Genomic DNA, 20,713 nt, shown 5'->3' with positions numbered 1-20,713 from the left:
TGTAATGAACGCTGGGTGTTTCATGCAACTGGTGAATCACTAAACTCTACCTCCAAAACTAATAATATACTATATTCTAACTCACTTGAATGAAAAAAAGCAAAAGTAGGCCATTATATGGTATCCTTAATATAATTCTATTTTGGGTGATTTATCACATTCTTGTTCTTAAAACTTTAGTTATGCTTAAGAAAATTTAGTTATTCTTTTTCTACAATGAGCAGTAGAAAAAATAAAGTTAAGAAAAACAAAATTATTTTCCTTTGGAAGAAATGGTGTCTTTGACCAATGGGAAAGCCCAGGCAGCGTCAGCTCCCCAAGGAAGAGACAGAGATCCACTGCGAAAACGGAATGTGAACAACCACTGAACATCGGCGGTAACGGAAGAATTACAAAAACCAAACAACCTGATGCCAGGTTCCCACGATGCCCTGGAAATAACTTCAGTGAATGACGAACAACCATCCCGGGCAGGAGTGCGGGAAGCGGGCCGTCGGACCCAGGGCGGGTGAGAAGGAAAACCAGAACAGGTGCTCTGGGCTCCTCCAGCTTTGCTGTGCACACAAGTCACTCGGCCGCCTCCGTGAAGAGCCACCCAAGTAACTTCCTACCCGGGGTCTCCTTTCATCCCCCTTTTCTCGATCTTCTCCTCTCTTCCCTCCGTCCCTCCTCCCAGCATAGAAGCTGCGCTGGCAGGAAGAGCGGCAACGCCATACCGCGGCTGGGAGCTGTGACTTCTGTTAACCTCGGCTTGCTGGAAGCAGCAGTGATCTTGGCATTGACTCTAATGGGTCCCCAAGCTCTGAAACAGCCGTTCTGATAGCTAGTAATCTGCTCCGCCAGCGCATTCCAGGCTTGCAGACAGCGCTGGTTCAGTTTTTAGCAATAATTTCTACCAGGGGTATTTTATTTTCTTCTCCCCAGAGATTAAAAAAAAAAGAAGAAGAAGAAAAAAAAAAAGATTTGAAGATAACGTGACTGTAGCCGGTTAAGCCGTGGCAAGAAGGCAATACAAATTGTAAAAGTAGATACCGCAGCTCAAAGCTTGGCCCTGTGGCTCCAACTGATGTCGAGGTGAGCGGTCTAGGATACTTTACAAGTCTCCAAGGGTGAAAATTCATGCTCCTAAGCGTAATTCCAAAGCAAAATCCAATAAACCAAATCATTAAGAAAGAGGTCAAGGTTTCAATAGTTATTGGGTGTATTATTTAATATTTATTGTGCCAGGCATTAGGCTGGGAGGTAGACATGATCCCCATTTAATCCTCAACTCCTGTGGGTTATGTATCCCCTGATTTTATGATTGACGGAGCTGAAAACTGAGAAAAGTAAAACTATTTTCAGTATACTTTAAGAAAACACAGATGTATGTAGGATGCTTCAGAAAAATTTGGGTGGGTTGGTTTGTTTTTGTTTTTTTTTTTTTAGATTTTATTTATTTATTTGAGAGAAAGAGCAAGCGCACAAGTAGGCAGACGGACAGAGTGAAAGAAGGAAGTGGACTCCTCGCTGAGCAGAGAGCCGGACGCGGGGCTCCATCCCAGGACCCGGGGATCATGACCTGAGCTGAAGGCAGACGCTTAACCCACTGAGCCACTCAGGTGTCCCCCAAATTTTAGTTTTCTAATTTCAGAACTTCTAATAATCTAGAGAAACATAATTATCTTCATTTCTTCTGTCTTTACTGAGTTCCCCCTTCCCAGCCCAGCACCTGGCATCAGGAGTGGTTAATCTAATTTAAAATGGAATAAATGTAGTTAATCATTAACCTTGGCTTTCCACTGAAACTGTTAGGCAAAAAAAAAAAAAAAAAAAAAACAAATAGATTCCACACTGACAGAGAACTTTGTTCCATATTTCTTACAGTCAATATACACAGTGTATACACAATATACACAGTCTTACAATCAATATACATAGTCTGTTTTGAATGGGTAGACCGTGTAGTTAGTTTTTAATCAATTGGGAAATTTGTTTCCCCCCAGGAACAAAATATAAAAGGGTGCTATCGTGGTCAGAAGAATGTCAAATGCCGTCATAAAGGAAAGTTTTAAAAATTTACTTCTTGGGTCATCGAGATTATTATTAGTTCCCTCTTGTGTCAGGAAGATTGTTAGTAATACTAGCTGTTTTAACAGATTAACCTGGAGGTTCTAATGGCTTCATACCCAGAAAGTTTCTTTCTTGTTTGGGCCAAGTCCAGATGGTGGAGCAGGGGGCACTCTGCTCCACACAGGCACTTAGGGACCCAGGCTGTCAGAGGGCCTGCCCACTCCAGCATGTGGTGTCCAGGGTCGCCCTGGACACTGACATCCGTCCGGCAGATGGGGAGGGGAGAAGGTGGAGGATTGCCAGGCCTGGCCACCTTCCACTGGCCACATTCAGCTGCCAGAAGGCAGGGAAATATGAGACAGCTGTGAGCCTGGGCAAAATGAGTCATTGGTTTGGCAACGAACGGAACAGTCTACCAGAGCAGTCAGCATCTTCTGAAGGGGAGAGTTCATCCCCGTTACTGGTGTTATGTAAAGTGTAATACAGGTTTCTAGTAAGGTGACTCTGGATAGCCCAGACTTCCTCCCAGCTATCTAGGAGGCTGAGTATCTGCTTCGGATCCAGGTCCGCTGCCTAACCCTGCTTCATCTAAGACCAGCCAAGACATCTGACAAGTATGCTCCAGAAGCAGGTCTCATACTCCCATCAGATGACGCACAGATACTCCAGTTCCAGAAACAGAAGCTGAGGCCCAGGCAGAGAGCTCTTGCTCATATTATGGGGTAAAGAGACGCAAGGAAATGAATAGTTACCAAGCGGCTACTCGAGCTGGCTCTGGACAGATATTATCTTATTTAATTTTAACAACCACAGAGGAAGGAATTTTATTTCTGTTTTCCACAATGGGAAGGCTGAGGCTCATGGAACAGGCTCCTCTCCCAAGGCTGTGGCAATAAAAGAAGTGGACCCAGTCTAGGTCCTGTCTCGGTCTGTGTACTTTCCAACATGCTTCCTCGGAGCCAGGAGCTCGCAATGGGGAGGAAGCACCTCACGACGCCCTCCATGGAAGCTCCCATGTCCTTTGGGGCCACCACTCTCAGCTTCCAGGAGCTCCGTGTACCGCAAAAATACCCACAATATATGGGGCCAGGGAACGTGCCTCTAATCCTTACTGCCGACCCCGACAAGGTCGAAGGATGAGGGCTGTTTCCAAGTGAGCTGTCCTCCGCTTTCAACTTCGGTGGCTTCCACTTTGCAAAGTTGGGGACTGACCGGAAAGCAGGAGATGCTGGTGTTCTTCAGTCTTACTGAAAGCAGTTTTCCTAGGCTCACGCGTGGCAGGTACCAGCAAAATATAACAATATAAATACAAACACGGGTCGGAAGCAGCAGAACCTGAGCAATCTCGATGAAGAGACTTAGCCGCAGAAGTTGAAGAAAATCCGAAAGAAGAATCAGGAATGTGAACTGAAGTGCCCGTGCGTGTGGGAGTGCATCCCGGAGCCTAACTGATGCTCCTGGGACAACGTCGGTGGTTTGTAACCTTTTTGTGTGTGTGTCCACAGCACACTTCCAAATTCTCAAATGTTTGGCTGCACATTTGAACAGCCTCAGAGGTAAACATGGATTATGAAAAACAAGGCTTCGGGAAGCTCCAAAGGCTTCTCACAATTGTCACATGATTCACTCTCGCTGCCGCCCGTTTGAGAAAAATTGTTCACTACCTTGAAGCACCTGCTTTTTTTTTTTCCCCCCAACTATTCCCAAGAAATGTTTGCATATCTCAAGAAATGGCTGTTTTCCTTAAGGGATAACTTGATGGAATGCCTGCCCCTTGCCCGTGGCACAGAAAGTGTGGTTCATTCCCTGCCATGTCCGACAGACACCATAAGAGAATCTACTCGAGGCTGAAGCAAAAATGTCTTTTGCATCCAGAACAACATTTGGCATAAACTTAGGTACTGTGGCTCTGCACCCACCCATCATGGGCTTTGGGGACTCAGACTAGCTAACTGGAAATGTGTCCACTGGGGCTCCTGGGTGGCTCCGTGGTTTAAAGCCTCTGCCTTCAGCTCAGGTCATGATCCCAGGGCCCTGGGATTGAGTCCTGCATCAGGCTCTCTGCTTAGCAGGGACCCTGCTTCCTCCTCTCTCTCTCTCTCTGCCTGCCTCTCTGCCCACTTGTGATCTCTGTCAAATAAATAAATAAAATATTTTTTAAAAAAAAGAAAAAAAAGGAAATGTGTCCACTATAAGTCATGAGATTTTGGGCGCCTGGGTGACTCAGTGGGTTAAGCCTCCGCCTTCAGCTCAGGTCATGATCTCAGGGTCCTGGAACCGAGGCCCGCATTGGGCTCTCTGCTCTGCACGGGCTTGCTTCCCTCCCTCTCTGCCTACTTGTGATCTTTGTCAAATAAATAAACAAAATTTAAAAAAAAAAAAAAGTCATGAGATTTGCCCAAGTGGGATCCTAAACTCCCTTTTACGCACAGAGCTCTTCACCCAACCCATAAGCACACCAAGGGAGACTCAATGTCATGTTTCAAGTGCAGCCCAATGAAACAGTCTTTTTCAGGAGAAAAAGCAAACAAACAAACAACAACCCACCAAACCCAGCTTTAAAATAGAATCTCTAACTAGACCTAAGAACTGTGCCATAAAACTGCCAAGAATCATGGCATTTCTGTACTCAGTCAGCCTTTCAGGGACGGTCTCCTAACGAGAAAGAAGGAACTTGAAAATATTCTGCCTGTGCCAGTGATGTGTGATTTAAGAGAGGAAATACTTAGGGGCTTAAGAGACCTTTGCAGGGAGCTGGAAAGCTGGCTGCAAGTTTGAAGACATTTGCATTCCCTGGAATCCAGGCTCATTTATCTCTGGGAACCACCAGGATGTGGAGTCCATAAACTGTGATTTTAGAAGGTCCCTAAGTGAGCAATGAATCAGAACCAAATGAAACTCAGCGCAAGTGGGTAGCAATTTATCGTGGCTTTTTCCCCAGTATGTGAGGGAAAATTCAGACATCTGCAATGACGTGGTGATGAGTCCGTGAAAACACTTTACCATTTGATAATGAATCCAGGAGCAGAATGGGGCTGAACCAGGTTGGCTCTCCTCTCCTTGCCTCAATCCATTGAGCCCTGCTTCTTGGGTATCTGCTGTGCGCCCAGTGCTAGAAGCTCGTGCAGTCCCCTCCCTCTGGGCGGTCTCCAGGTCTTGAGGGGCTGAGGAGGGCAACTGAGTCTATAGTTAGGGATGCTAAGGCAGAGTTGCAGAGTATCAGATCTCCTCACCAGTGCCCAGCGAGGACCATAGTTTCCTCATGCACTTATGCAGCCAGAGAGATTTCTCTGCTTCTCAAAAAATCCCCACTGCTTCTGACTTTACAGCATGATTTAGGACACAGACTTCTGTGTCTGGGTCCCGTTTCCTCAGAGTTGGAATGTTCTGTCCATGGGCTGTGATAATGGTCCATTTTTTTCTAACTCATTGCTTGGGAAAACATCCCACTAATACCTGAAAACTTTGCATGAAGTTTGTTGTAAATCTGTTTAATTGACTCTCGACCTTGTAGTCTGAATAAACTTCTCCACGGGCACGGTTCAACCACCATCTCTCCCAATGGCTCCGAGCCCAGGCCCGACCTCGTCTCATTCTGTATCCCACTGCTTTCTGAATATTTCCATGTCCAAGTCTTACCAACATTTGTAATCCAAAACATCTATAATTAAATTCATGACCTGGTGGTCATGAATGTCAGTGTTAACATTAGACTGCTTGAAGTCAAATTCTGGTTGTACCACACACTAGTCGTGTGCCCTTGGGCAAATCATTCCATGTCCATGAGCCCCATATTCTCCATCTATAAAAATCTGATCACTGATGGTACCTATCCCTTAGGGTTAGCCTGAGAGTTAAATGAGATCTTCAGGGTAAACGTGGTGTCTGATACATACTGAGAGCTCATTGCAAAATGGATGTCTAGATTTCTGTCATGGGTGCCAACCATTCTCTACCTCAGATGGGGAATGCTAAAGATTGGAGGGTCCAGTGGTGGGATTTCCGCAAAGGGGAGGTTGGGGTTGATTCTCCCAGATATAAGGAAAGAAGGGCCCACAGCTCATCCCCACCCTATGAATGGCATTCATACCACTCTTCCTGGTGTCCTTCACCTGGCCACGTGAGAGGTAGAAGAGGTCCCTAGTGGAGTACGTTTGGGAAAGGCTGTCCCCCAGAAACCTGCCTTTAGGGCTGTGCCATAAACATGAGCGTGCTGAAGGCTTGGAGAAACCCTGCAGAAAAGAAGCCTGTTTGACCCAGTCTGATGCAGTGTTTCCCAAACTCCATCTGTCTATAGGACCACCCCAACCCCAGATACCTATAGATATTCCAAGATCCAGTATTCTACAGCACACATTTCCAGGAAACGGGTTTTAGAGTCACACTTAAAATGTCTCTCTCATTCTCACACCAGGTAGTAACCCAGTCCTAGTGAATTTCACCAAACACCTCCCGATTCTACCTCCTTCTCTTCACTCCCACGGCCTCTACCCTGATCTAACTCCTCACTTCCTCGGTCCTGGATGAAGGCCCAAGGAGCCATATCCCTGCCCTACCCTGGCCATCCCTCTGCCCCTGTCAAACTACCTTTGCAATACATTCATGTCATTGTCATGGGCTGAACAGTGGTTCCCCCAAACAATACCTCTATGGGGATTCGGAATCCCCAGCACCTGTGAATGGGAGTGCTGGGGTTCGGGACACACGACCTCAAAAAATGTCAACCTGGCATGTTGAAGATTTTCAGTTAAAGGAACTGGAGACCAGGCAGGTGTAGGAAGGACTCTCTGATCATCTCCTGAAACAGGTTATAAGACCCTCAGGTGAGAGGTGCTCTCCCTATACCCAGAGGAGAGGGGCACCCTTATCCCCAAGATGAAGGAACACCCACAGCAGTATGAGTGACTAGGCCTTGCTAAGTTTCCCCCAGTTTTCCACTCTGAGGCCCCTCTGCCCTGTCTGGGTTTGCCATGATTCTCCTCTCTTCATCAAATCTGGTATAAAGACTCTCGGGTTGAACCGTTGCTTTGGGTCTTCATTTCCTTAAAGGCTTCCACGTCACATAAAACTTGAAGCAAATAAATACGCATGCTTTCCTCTCGTGACTCTGTCTCTGCTCATATGCCAGGGGTCCCAGCTGAGAATTTAGAAGGGTAAAAGGAAAAGACATCTTTCCCTCTACTACAGGACTTCACTTGGACAAAGGGACTTGGCAGATGTCATTAAGAATCACAAGATGAGATCATTTGGGGTTATCTGTGTGGGCCCTAAATACAAGGACAAGTGTCCTTTTAAGGACAGAGAGGGGAGACACAGGGAGAAGAGAGAGGCCAGGTGCACATGGAGGCAGAGATGGTGGTGATATAGTTACAACCCAAGGAACGTCCAGGGCCACCAGAAGCTGCAAAAGGCAAGGATTGGTTCTCCTTCAAAGCCTCTGGGAGGGGGTACAGCCCTGCTGCCACCTTGATTTGGGAAGTCTGGTCTTCAGAACTATGAAAGAATAAATTTCTGTCGTTTGTAGTATTTCATACAGTCATGTATGAAATGGATACAATCATCATAACACCTTTCTAGTCCTCTCCAGAAATGAAGCAACATGAGTCACTGCAGATTTCCCTTCAAGGGCTGACTGTTCTGTTCCCATCACAGGCCAAAGAACAAGCGTGGCCGTCCTGGTGGTATATCCTGTGTGAAGGCGTAGTGCAAGGGAAGCTTCAAGAAGGCTGGCTGCCCTTGCTTCAGGTTCTAGGCTGGAGTCTGATTAAGTTGCTGGCTCAGAGGTTTCCAACTTTGGAGTTTTCTAGATCCTTCTTTTTACCTCCCAGATTTACTCCCACCATTCGTTTTCCTTCACTGAATGGCCTTTGAAGATAGACGTGCATAAACTCTGCCACTGAGAATCTTTGGTCCCACTTAAAGACATGAAGGTGATAAATCACACATTCCAGGTACAGAAAGTAAATGAGGATTCTGGGTTTGCTTGTTGCCTTTGCTTGTATTTCTCTTTCCCACATTTGTTTATTCATTCATTCATTCAGCCAATATTTATTGAGCACATACTAAGTGACAACCACTATACCCACTACTGGTTATGTTTAAGGATGAAATTCTGAATATATCTTTCAATCCATGCACAACATTTTCTACTTTCCCATACACTCTGCTTGAACTTACATGTTCCTTTTACTAAAGCATATGTCTTGGATTTCCTTCACCCTGACTCCTAACCCCATCTTCCAAAAGAACGACCTTTTACGTGTGGCCTCTCCAAGCCTTGGAGTGGAGAGAAAGCCCAGAGGACAGTTTTGCATTCGCTTCTACCAAGACTTTACAGTACAACTTGTTGGCTAATCTAAATAAATACCGGCTGTCTATAATAAATAATAATAAAGAAATAGGGGTGTGTGGCTGGTTGGGTCATTAAGCATCTACTTTCGGCTCAGGTCACAATGCCAGGGTCCTGGGATCAAGCCCCGCATCGGGCTCCATGGTCAGTGGGGAATATGCTTCTCCCTCTCCCACTCCCCCTGCTGTGTTCCTTCTCTCTCTCTCTCTCTCTCTCTCTCTCTGTGTCAAATAAATAAATAAATAAATAAATGAATAAATCTTTAAAAAAAATACCGATAACTTTGGGAAGGTATAAAGACTTCGACAAAATGTACATCTAACACAAAGGACTTCATTTTGGTTGGGGGGAAAAATGCACTCACGTAGAAATTGAAGATCCAAGGCCTGGCTCTGCCATTTTCCACTTGGGTGGTCCCTCCAGGCACCATCACTCCATCCTCAAGGGTGGGCAGGCCTCGGGGATCGGCAAAGCAGAAGCCCATGTCAAGTGCAGGACCACATTATGTTAACAGTGTGTCAGTGACGAGGGTCTGAAAGCTATGTGAATGCGTTCAAGACTCGAGGTGCCAACTCTCAAGGAATTTGTCACACAGGAGATACAGACTTGCTCTCCACACAGGTGGCTCCGGCTGCCCCTTACCGATTTCCGGAATAACTCCTTCAGACAAGGAGTAAGCCCTTAAGAACAAGGATCTTATTTTGCCTGTTTTTTGAGGTTTGGAGACTGGAATACACGTAATACACTTTTGCAAAATAAGTGGACAAAGAGCTACTGCTAATGATCTTTCTCTCCAAGGAGCTCAAAGGAACATTTAGTGAGAACAAAATGTGATCCACCAGATAAATCAAAAGAAAACGAACTGACTGACAGGTTAATGAATTCTTTGGGAATATAAATGAAGGACCAAGAGGGACGGACACTGCTCTTCTCCTTACTCCTGGCCACATGGCAGACCCATTCGTGGCCCTTCCACCGGTCCTGCAAGTCTAGGTATTTTCAGGTTGAAGCAACACACACATATGAGTAAAAAGTGACTGTGCCAAGCTCACTGAGCCTAAGAAAACGGAGATCAAATTATCCACCCATGTTTTTGGGTAGGAACAGATGAATGTCTAAGAAAATATATTTTTAAGAATGATAATATGAATTCAATTAAATACGATGCCTAAAGAATCCTATTTCATCATTTAAACCATTTCCTTTTAAAAACACCTTGCATATTTGTTTTCTTTTAAACATCACAGAAAACTAAAATACCTGACCGAAAACTATCCATAATTCCACCACTTTCCTTGTTTTTTTTTTTTTTTAAGATTTTTATTTATTTATTTGACAGAGAGAGAGAGATCAGAAGTAGGCAGAGAGGCAGGCAGAGAGAGGTGGGGAAGCAGGCTCCCTGAAGCAGGCTCCCTGATGAGCAGAGAGCCCGACAGGGCTCCATCCCCAGACCCTGAGATCATGACCTGAGCCAAAGGCAGAGGCTCAACCCACTGAGCCACCCAGGCACCCCCACTACTTTCCTTGTTTAGGGAGGTATGGAGGCTAGGGAAGTAGGTAGCTTTTTAGGTGTTCACTGAGTTCACTGAATTAACGGGGGAGGGAGGGAGTATTATTTGAATCATGACACTGTTCGATTTAATAGAGGACAAGTGAGTAGAGCAATGAGTTCTTTCTTTCTATTCACATCGACTTCCCCTTTCCCACCTGTGTTTCCCCCAAGTTCATCCACTCAGGGCAAAAGGAATCCATCAAAATCCTTGAGAACACAGGCAGCAACCTCTTCGACCTCAGTCGCAGCAACATCTTCCTAGGAACATCGCCAAAGGCAAGGGAAGCAAGGGCAAAAATGAACTATTGGGATTTCATCAAGATCAAAAGCTTTTGCACAGCAAAGGAAACAGTTAACAAAATCAAAAGACAACTGACAGAATGGGAGAAGATATTTGCAAACGACATATCAGATAAAGGACTAGTGTCCAAAATCTATAAAGAACTTAGCAAACTCAACACCCAAAGAACAAATAATCCAATCAAGAAATGGGCGGAGGACATGAACAGACATTTCTGCAAAGAAGACATCCAGATGGCCAACAGACACATGAAAAAGTGCTCCATATCACTCGGCATCAGGGAAATACAAATCAAAACCACAATGAGATATCACCTCACACCAGTCAGAATGGCTAAAATCAACAAGTCAGGAAATGACAGATGCTGGCGAGGATGCGGAGAAAGGGGAACCCTCCTACACTGTTGGTAGGAATGCAAGCTGGTGCAGCCACTCTGGAAAACAGCATGGAGATTCCTCAAAATGTTGAAAATAGAACTGCCCTATGACCCAGCAATTGCACTACTGGGTATTTACCCTAAAGATACAAACATAGTGATCCAAAGGGGCACGTGCACCCGAATGTTTATAGCAGCAATGTCCACAATAGGCAAACTATGGAAAGAACCAAGATGTCCATCAACAGATGAATGGATAAAAAAGATGTGGTATATATACACAATGGAATACTATGCAGCCATCAAAAGAAATGAAATCTTGCCATTTGCGACAACACGGATGGAACTAGAGTGTATCATGCTTAGCAAAATAAGTCAAGCAGAGAAAGACAGCTATCATATGATCTCCCTGATATGAGGAAGTGGTGATGCAACATGGGGGCTTAAGTGGGTAGGAGAAGAATCAATGAAACAAGATGGGATTGGGAGGGAGACAAACCATAAGTGACTCTTAATCTCACAAAACAAACTGAGGGTTGCTGGGGGGAGGGGGGTTGGGAGAAGGGGGGTGGGGTTATGGACATTGGGGAGGGTATGTGCTTTGGTGAGTGCTGTGAAGTGTGTAAACCTGGCAATTCACAGACCTATACCCCTGGGGATAAAAATATATGTTTATAAAAAATAAAAAATTTAAAAAAAAAGATTTTTATTTATTTATTTGATAGAGAAAGAGAGATCAGAAGTAGGCAGAGAGGCAGGCAGAGAGAGGTGGGGAAGCAGGCTCCCTGAAGCAGGCTCCCTGATGAGCAGAGAGCCCGACTCAGGGCTCCATCCCGAGACCCTGAGATCATGACCTGAGCCAAGGCAGAGGCTCAACCCACTGAGCCACCCAGGCACCCCCACCACTTTCCTTGTTTAGGGAGGTATGGAGGCTAGGGAAGTAGGTAGCTTTTTAGGTGTTCACTGAGTTCACTGAATTAACGGGGGAGGGAGGGAGTATTATTTGAATCATGACACTGTTCGATTTAATAGAGGACAAGTGAGTAGAGCGATGAGTTCTTTCTTTCTATTCACATCGACTTCCCCTTTCCCACCTGCGTTTCCCCCAAATTCATCCACTCAGGGCGCCCTCTGATCCTGACAGTTGGTCCACCGACATGTCAAGATCAGTGTGGTCATGGAGGAACTGTGCTGTTCACCTGTGGGATCTCTGCTCCACCTCTGTGTTGCTTTCCTCTCTCATTTGTCTGGGGTTTACAAAGACTTCTTGGAAAACACTTGCCCCAACCTGGCGCCCGTATGTTCCTCACCTACAGCAGAGTGATTGAGGATTGACCTCAAGTACCAGGTCGCCGGGGCTCAGATCTCAGGTCCTCCACTTACCATGGCCTTGGGCAAGTCATATAACCCCTCTGGAGCTCAGTTAGCCCACCGGAAAAGGGGGAGCGAGAAGAGCAGCTCTGTCATGATGGTTGTGTTTACGGAAGGAAAAATATGTATCAAGGGCTCATTGTATAACCTGAGTGGTAGTAAGTGCTTCATTAGCCCTAGTCAGTGATTATTACCTCCAAATGAGAGTCTCAGTAAACTATCCCAGGAATGTGGAAGTATGAGCCTTCCCCCCGCCCAAGAGCAGAGGGATTAAAGAGGTCAAGACACTGTCTTGTTTAGACGACACTGCTCTGCCCCCACAAGTTGCCTAAGAAAGCAGTCCCAGGAAGGAGGCCCTGGCTCAGCCTGTGGCTCCCCTCCACGCACAGGAAGCCATGGGAAAGAGCCACTGCCAGGGGCTGGAGGTTTCCAGTATGCGCTGATCAGGAACCTTCTTCTGGGGTCAGTCAGGGTGAATGGCATCAGAGTGGACTTGTTTACCCTCATCACTACCTCCCAGATCACCGAGGTCATCTGGGTCCCATCTCCAGACCAGGGCACCCCTCCCTCAGTGAGGTTACACCCCAGCCTTCTCAGACAACCCCTGAACCTCACCACTCTGACCTCTAGAATTAAGAATCTGTCATGCCGGCCACATTAGCAGCTGCAAGTGTCTCAACCCTTCCGTGTTTCAGTTTCCTGTATAAGGTCGGGGTGATCGTGGTACCTACACGTCAGGATCATTGAGAGGACTAAAGACGTTATTCCACGAAAAGCATTTAAAATACTGTTAAACACACATGCTGTAAACTTACTGCTGTGATTTGCCACCGTCGCATGTGAAGCAAACTCCCTGAAGCTTCATCATCGGTTCTAAATGGCCCATTGTCCTTCGACCCACTCACTGGACCTCGCTAGCCACTGCGGCTCCTCCTCACATCACAAATTCCTCAGGGCTGGGATGGAAGTCGAATAAAGACAGTCTTGCAGCCACCCCCAATGCTGTTTGCAAGGCACTGTCCCCCTCCCTCAAAAGCCTCTGGCCCCTCTGATGTTAATGTTCTTCCAGCCATTTCCTCCATTTCCTGTCTTGCTCCTGTACTCACTCTTCCCCACACAGAAACAAGAATAATCTTTTAAAAAATTAATTCAGATCTTGTTCTTCTTTGCTTAGAACCCTTCTGGGGTGTGCTGTTATATTTGGAATGAAACCCAAAGCCTGTCTGCACATCTCTCACTCATTCCCATTGACTAGATAGCAATGTTGACCTTTGTGGTTCCTGAAACACTAACACTCACTCACCCCAGGGCCTTTGCACTTGCTGTTTCTACTGCCCTCAACACCCACATTCTGGATCCTTCATGCCATTCAGGTCTGAGTTCAAAGGTCATCTTGTCAGAAAATCCTTCTAAGAACTTCCAGCATAAATAACCCCACATTCACTATCTCTTTACTCCATCTATTGCTCTTATGGCACTACCAACATCTGAAATGATCTAGATTTTTTTTTAATTTACCATTTTCCTGTCTTTCCTCTCTAAGATATAAGCTCCATAAGATCAGGGATCTCTTTTTTATTGTTCATTGTAGAATGCCTGAGCCTAGAATAGTGCCTGGTCTGTAGTAACCCTCAATAAATATTTGATGACAAAATGAACACAGACCTACAGGGTCCAAAGACCACAGAGCTCTGGCATTGGACTGACCTGGCTTTGAATCTGAGCTCTGCCGCCTATTGGCTGCATGACCTTTGGCAAGTTGTTTACCTCTCTCAGACATGAAATTCCTCAAACTAAAATATCGGCAAAAGTAAGGTGCCTGGGTGGCTCAGTTGTTAGGCATCTGTCTTTGGCTTGGGTCATGGTCCCAGGGATCTGGGCTTGAGCCCAGCATTGGGCTCCCTCCTCAGCAGGAAGCTGCTTCTCCCTCTCTCACTCCCCCTGCTTGTGTTCCCTCTCTTGCTGTGTGTGTGTGTATGTGTGTGTGTGTGTGTGTGTCTGCCAAATAAATAAATAAATAAGATCTTTAAAATAAAATATGGGCAAAAGCAGTCCACACCATCAGGGCTGTGATGAGGATTAATGAGATTACATCTACAGCACCTGACACACTATTAAATTCCAAGCATTCAACAAATAGTTGTTACGGTTATCACTAGCCAGAAGACAATGCAGACTTTAAATTTTAGTAAGATTAAAGTTTGTTAAACTTGGATCTGTTTCTCTTTTTCAGAGAATGGAGCAGTACAGAATGTAGCCAGAAGGATGGTTCCACGACTCCCACCCAGGTAGGAACTCTTCATTTTGGACAAATGCCTCCCTTTGTCTGAGAAAGAGAACAGATCCTCACATCACCTTCCTGGGAATAATCAATCCCATATTTCAGGTTTAAAGCTGACAGATGAAGGATCCCAAGGTATCATAACTTCTTGTATAAATTAGCAAGAGGAACTAAATTTTCCATAGCCTAATTGAATGCATTTAGAAAGAGGGGGGGAGAAAACGGAAAACACATTTCCCTGCAAGGAATAAAAAGTCTCAACTTTGTCCTCCTAAGGAAGGGTCTATGTTGTGCAATCAAGCAATGCATATATATTCCCCAGGGCATCTTATACTCAGAGCTCTCCAGTCCGACTTCTCCTTTGCTCTCCTCTCTGGAGTCTCTGGATAATCCGAATAAGGAGAAAGGGGTCTGTTCTGTTCTCCTCAACAGTCAAGGTCAACAGACAAAGCGTACATATATCTATGCAGCATTTCCCTCTCTCTGGGGATCCTTTCAAGCCTTCTAAGCACTAGGCAGGGTCATTTTTTATTTTAAGAGAGGTTGCATCAAGCTTTTTAAGGAATCCTCCGCTTTTAGCCTGCTCAACAAGGTGACCAACGGTAGCTTTGCGCTCCTCTTCTGTGGGTCTGCAAAGAAGTGTGATCGAAAATTCTCTTGTTCTTTTGAAGATGGCTTTGAAGGAGGAGTAGACTAAAGCAAGAAGCTGCGTGTGGTTGCGTCAGTGAGGGGCAGCTGGGATTTGCATGGGCAATGGTCAGTTTTAGGCATCTGACAATGAGATGCCAGTGGACATCTACCCAGAGAGGTCCAGTGTGCCACTGGTCACAGCTCCAAGAAGACCACTAGGAGGTATCCCTTATTCACATTGCAACCGACAATGTCCCTCGGCCTGACATTATTGCAGTTGATGAATAATTTATAAAACGAAATCCAAAGACACTTGGGTTTTGAATGAGGGAAGTTTCCACTTGGGGAGGAGAAAGGAAGCTAGGGAAGAACAGAGAAAAAGGACGGAGGCCAGGAGTGACAGCAAGGCTGGGACATGTGGAGGTGCAGCAAGAGAAGGAACAAGCAGGAAAGCAGAAAACACACAGCCACGCACGGAGAGGAGGGAGACGGACGGGAGGGTGGGAAGGGGACAGTGGCGTGCCAGGGAGGGAGGCACAGTGCGGGCTGCGGGAGAGAGGTGGTTTAGAGCACACTGAAGTCGATCTGTTACTTGAGTTTGAATGTGTCTATCCGCCTTGCCACTTACTTGGTTAATGGTCATTGGAATAAACTATTATTTGACATTTTTGTTAGCACCTCTTAAGTGAATCACTATTCACAGTTCTTTTGGTGACCTGACCATATATTAGCTTAGCTTGAACCAATGAAAGCAGTCAACATGCCCCGGGCAAACTGTAGACAGTGCCATGCAGTACAATTTTGTCTCTGTCCAACATGGTAGCCACTCACCACAGTGACTACTGAGCATTTAAAATGTGGCTAATTCAACCAAGGAACTGAGTCTTAACTTTTATGTAATGGAGTTAATTTCTCAGAGGATGGTAAGTACACCAAAGGGAGTAGAGGCAAGATGTATTACTTGTATACAAATGACAAATCTTAAAAATTTAATAGCTCTAAAATTAAAGGAACATTTACAAATAATAGCAAACTATTTTAAAGTATATTAGAAAACGATTATCTGGCACATCGAATGGTTGGTTCCACAGACATCGTAGCACTTGGGATATGAAAATGAAATAGAGCATTTATTCGAAGACAAATATGAGGGGCAGTACACGTGGGACATGAACACGGCGTAAGCTACGACGGCTGAACGCCCAGATCACGGGAGGCTGGGGAGTACTTGACGGGGGGTGGTTTCACAGTGCATTATACTGCAGGTTGACAAATGACTTTAATTTGTGACTTCGGACTCCCAGGGTGAGAAAGAAGAGCTGTTTTCCAATGGTTGCCATAGACGGGTGAAAGAGAAGAGGAAGGAGGTGAGAGACTACAAAATTCTGCCAAGCAAGCAGAGATTTGGGGGAATTCAAGCCACGCTCTGTGGTTTTTGTAGGTGCGACTGGATCACTCACCACCAACACTTCACGCTCTCCTTCCCTTGCTGCGTGGACTGGGGGTAACGACGCCGATGATACCCCAGGATACCCGGGGGACTGAATCAGGCAGAGCCACAGAGGCTGCAAACTACAAGAATCAAATCCCAACATTATTCCATTTTGTTCCCTTCTCGCTTTTCTTAGCTTTGTCTCCTCTTCCAGGACCCCACCTGGACCTCATTTCAATGGATCTCAGATAATTTATTAAGGAATACTAAGCAGTTTCTATGTTTTTGGCTGCCCTGTTTCCTACAGTATACAGACTAGAGTGTTTCCACTTGGTCCAAAACCCCGGCCGAGGTTGAGGGTAAGTGGTCCTTTACAATACCAAGGCCTCTGACTATAGGTCTATTTCCGGTTATTGGTGGAGGGTGTGTGTCATCGTGCAAGGAGGGGAAACCAGGTCCCTGCTTCTGCTGATCCTCTGAAAAAGACCTGCCAGGTCTTTGCCAGAGTGTGCCCTGAAAAACAGCCAAGGCACAAATTAACACCCACTTTCTGGCAATGGGAACAATTCCTGAAAAAGCCACTTCCACAAAACCCGAGGCAACCTGGAATAATCCAGGAGCCAAGACACAATTTATTACTTCACAAAGAACATAGAATTCTGATCCAGCAGCAAAGTAGCTGCTGGGTTTTTTTCCTTTCCCACACAAGCTGCATTTCAAAGGTCTGACAGTTGCAATTTACAAGCCCAGCCTGTGAGAGGAATGCTTTACATAGCCGAAGATTTATAGAATGTCATAAGTGAAGACAGCATAGGGTAGGGATCGGGTCCTCCTTAGTCCCTCATCTTAGACTCGGGGCCACCGAGGCCCAGGAAGAGCAAGCAAGAAACTTGCCCAGGATCGCACACAGCGATAGGCGATGAGCCAGCCAGCCGTGAAACCGAGCTACTTGGACCCCGGATCACTTCTGTCTCCAGCTCCTCCAATCTTTCGATCACATTCGAACATCAATCATGTTCTCCAAGTAACGTTTTAAAAGAAATATTTTTCATTTTCAAACTAGCAGAATCCAAAAGGGGATCCAGGCATAGCTGAGAAGTATGGAGCCTCGCAACAGCAAGGGTTAATTTTTAACCCTTCCAAGCCACGTTGCCATGAAAAGAGGTAGTCGGTAAGATGGGGCCTGACGTTGCAGTGTGCGTCCGGCGACCCAGGACAACACACGAAGGCACTGCTTGTGAGAATGTGAATGGCAAAACCATTCTGAAGAGAAAAAAAAAGACAATATGAATGAGATGTCCAAACCTCAGTTGTGAGCCAGAATTCCCACTTTAGGAACTTTCGCTGAGGAAGACACCAGAAGGAAGAGCAAACATGCAATGTACAACATGTTTCCAGCAAAACACCCAGAAACAATGTAAGTAACAGCAAGGTTTGGTGAAACACGCCTGGATATCCCTGTCCATGGACTGTCAGGCACAAGAGAGAGGGTATCTATGTATGTCTTCTAACGGGGAGGTGGTCTTTAAAAAGCACATCATGAAACGGCACAAATAGCACAATCCCACTGTTGTTAAAATAAGCCCTTTCTGTTTATTAGCAAGTAGTGAAAAATATCAGAGTTCACCACCCAATAGAAGCCCTCGAAGTGTTGAATTTTTCTCCTTTTGTTTGTAGCATCCATTTTCTTATAAAGGAAATGTATTAATTCAGAGAGGGATTTTTGTTTGTTTGTTTGTTTTGTTTTGTTAAAGATTTTATTTATTTATTTGAAAGACAGAGATCACAAGTTGGCCAGGCAGAGAGGAAGAAGTAGGCCCCCAGGCTGGATGCGGGGCTTTATCCCAGGACCCCAGGATCATGACCTGAGCCAAAGGTAGAGACTTAAACCCACTAAGCCACCCAGGCGGTTTTCTGGAAAGTCTTACAAATGTAATAGATTGATTATTGACTACCCAAGGTGGATACCCACAAAAGAATAACCTTAATACCTTCTCTACTGGCAGGATCCCGGAGCCGGATGGTGATGCTTATCTCTGCTCCAGCATCTGTCAAGCCTTCCTAATTACTCCTGCAGGTGGCCAGATGGAATGGGCTCGTGCCCAGGACAGAAATGTGACCTCAGTGACTAATGCCCTTCCTTCCCCTGGTACAAAGGAGTCTTCTTTCTGCTCCCTTGCAGATGTGCTCAACGATTCTTCTTCTTCCGTGTATGCTCAGAGAAGCTGATGTAGGCAAGGGGGCTCTAACTCTGACATCAGCTGGCCTGGGTTCGAGGACTGGCTCTGCCATTTATTTGCTGCCCAACTTTAAGCAAGTATCTTCACTTCTCCAAACCCAATTTTCTTCTTTTGTAAAGGTGTAATTTCACAAATGCACCAGCCTTAAGTGTACCGTTCCCCGAGTTCAGACAAACATTTGCAAACATTACAGATGTTTATACTCATGTATCCACCACCCGAGTCAAAGCAGAGAACATTTCCATTACCTGAGAAATTCCCTCCTGCCCCTTTCAAGTCCATTTCTGTAAACGAAAGCATCCACTTCCCAATTTCTGTTACCATAGCTTAGTTCCACCTGTCTTAGAACTTCACAGAAACCAAACCCTGTGGATCAGCTCTTCTGTGTCTGGCTTCTTTTGATCAACATAATAGTTTTGAGATTCAGCCATGTTTTTGGATCACAGTTTGGTCCTTTCTGTTGAATGTGTCTCTTGTGTGAATATACTCTGATTTGTTTATCCACTCACCTATTGATGGGTGTTTTCTGTTTGGGTCTGTTATGAATAGAACTGTGATTAACACTCTTGTTCAAATCCTCTCTGTGTATGTGTGTGTGTGCACGTGTATTTTGATTTTAAGTCCTCTTGGGTGTGTGTGTGTGTGTGTGTGTAAGCATGTGTGTGTAGGCATGTGTGTGTGTGCGCACATGTATTTGCTGAATCAGTTCTCCAAGTGGTTGTGCCATTTTACATACCCACTAGCAACGTATGAAGACTGCTGTCTCTCTCCTCACCAACACTTGGTATCATCAGTGGAGTGGCATTCATGGCATTGCGTGGAGGTTTTAACTTGTATGTTCCTGATTACTAATGATGTAATTAGTGACCATTTATGTATCTCCTTTTACTAAGTTTCAATTTAAGCCTTTTGCCCATTTTAACAGTTTGTTAGTCTTATTATTATTGGCTATGGGTTCTTTATATTCTGGGCATAAGTCCATTGTCACATAAATGGCTTTAAAAATACTTTCCTACCTATCTCAACAATTCAATTTGAGGACTGTCACAATGCTGTGACAGTCTATAAACTTAAATGATAGCCTTCCTTAATAAAATTCACAATTCTGCTATTTGTAAATAACAGTAAAATGGGGGCTAAAAGCATCCAAGGATGACACAGCATCCACAGACACAGAGGAGGGGAAGCCCTCGACTTCATCCCACTGCCTTGGAAAGCCTCCAGTACTGCTGGTCTACCACCAGATTCTCCATATTTTCCGTCTTCCCCAACCCTGCTTCCCCATCAACTCACATTATGATTATCACTCCCTCGTCTTAGCTTAAATACTGGATCAATTTTTTTGCTTTGATCTGACTGCTTTCCTTTTTTCTGAAATAATGGGTTTGAGCTTCTTGCAATCAAAGTTTATATTATTTTCTCATGTGACTTGCTGCTTATCCTAAATCCCTTCCTTAACCCACTTTCCTGCCTGTCCACCTGGTTTGCATGGTCTTGCTTTTCTACCAAGAGTTGAAAGGTTCTTGTACTCTGGCCCGTTCATGTGGCTTCAGGCCCTTGGATCTGTTCTGGGTCCAACCCATTCTTTATTCTTTGCATATCTGGGCTTGCCCATGATGAACCAGACTTGGTGCCTCATTTCTTACCCCAGAAATAATACTGCCAGAATGTCTGTGGGGTAAGACGTTGATTCTGTTTCCCCGGATAAAATATTAGCATGGCCTTAGGCATCAAGGTCTTTAATAACGGACTTCCTATCATGTTTCCCTATCTAGCTTTTGTTGTTTTTCAAATAAATTTTCCAACAAGAAAATCCATTTCTATTTTTCCCCATTAAAAGTATAAAATAATAAGCAAGGATCACAAGAGTTGACCCCTCATTGCTATTTCCATGGCAAATTACTCCTAGCTAGAAGAAAGAATCTGGGCTCATGGGATGTTTTTTTGTTTTGTTTTGTTTTGTTTTTCACACTCCTCTACATTCATTCATTCATTTGTTCACTCAGCATTTACTGATCACCAGCTAGCTGTGAGTTTCTGTGATTGGGGCTGAAAATATAAGTAAGCCTCAGACAAAAACCCTTACTCTTAGATGTTCACTGACTGGTGAGGAAAGCCAACAGATAAAG

At 45.1% G+C, this 20,713-nt stretch overlaps 1 protein-coding gene and 1 long non-coding RNA gene across 3 annotated transcripts in view; one reads left to right on the top strand and one right to left on the bottom strand.

The window, feature by feature from the left end:
* LOC106006453 overlaps positions 1-19,506 on the top strand; it is a 31,258-nt gene extending 11,752 nt beyond the window's left edge. Inside the window, exons 2-4 of the long non-coding RNA XR_001180493.2 lie at positions 14,235-14,289; positions 16,217-17,761; positions 18,351-19,506. This is a non-coding gene — a long non-coding RNA (uncharacterized LOC106006453). The remainder of the gene's footprint in view (positions 1-14,234; positions 14,290-16,216; positions 17,762-18,350) is intronic.
* The window catches only part of THSD4 (thrombospondin type 1 domain containing 4), a 556,231-nt gene that overhangs the window by 217,366 nt on the left and 318,152 nt on the right, over positions 1-20,713 (bottom strand). The window lies entirely within an intron of this gene.

Source organism: Mustela putorius, unplaced genomic scaffold (genome assembly GCF_011764305.1).
Source record: "Mustela putorius furo isolate JIRA1106 unplaced genomic scaffold, ASM1176430v1.1 tig00537243_pilon_pilon_pilon, whole genome shotgun sequence".
In the NCBI taxonomy this organism is placed as follows: domain Eukaryota; kingdom Metazoa; phylum Chordata; class Mammalia; order Carnivora; family Mustelidae; genus Mustela; species Mustela putorius.
This window is presented reverse-complemented; position numbering and strand designations above follow the sequence as displayed.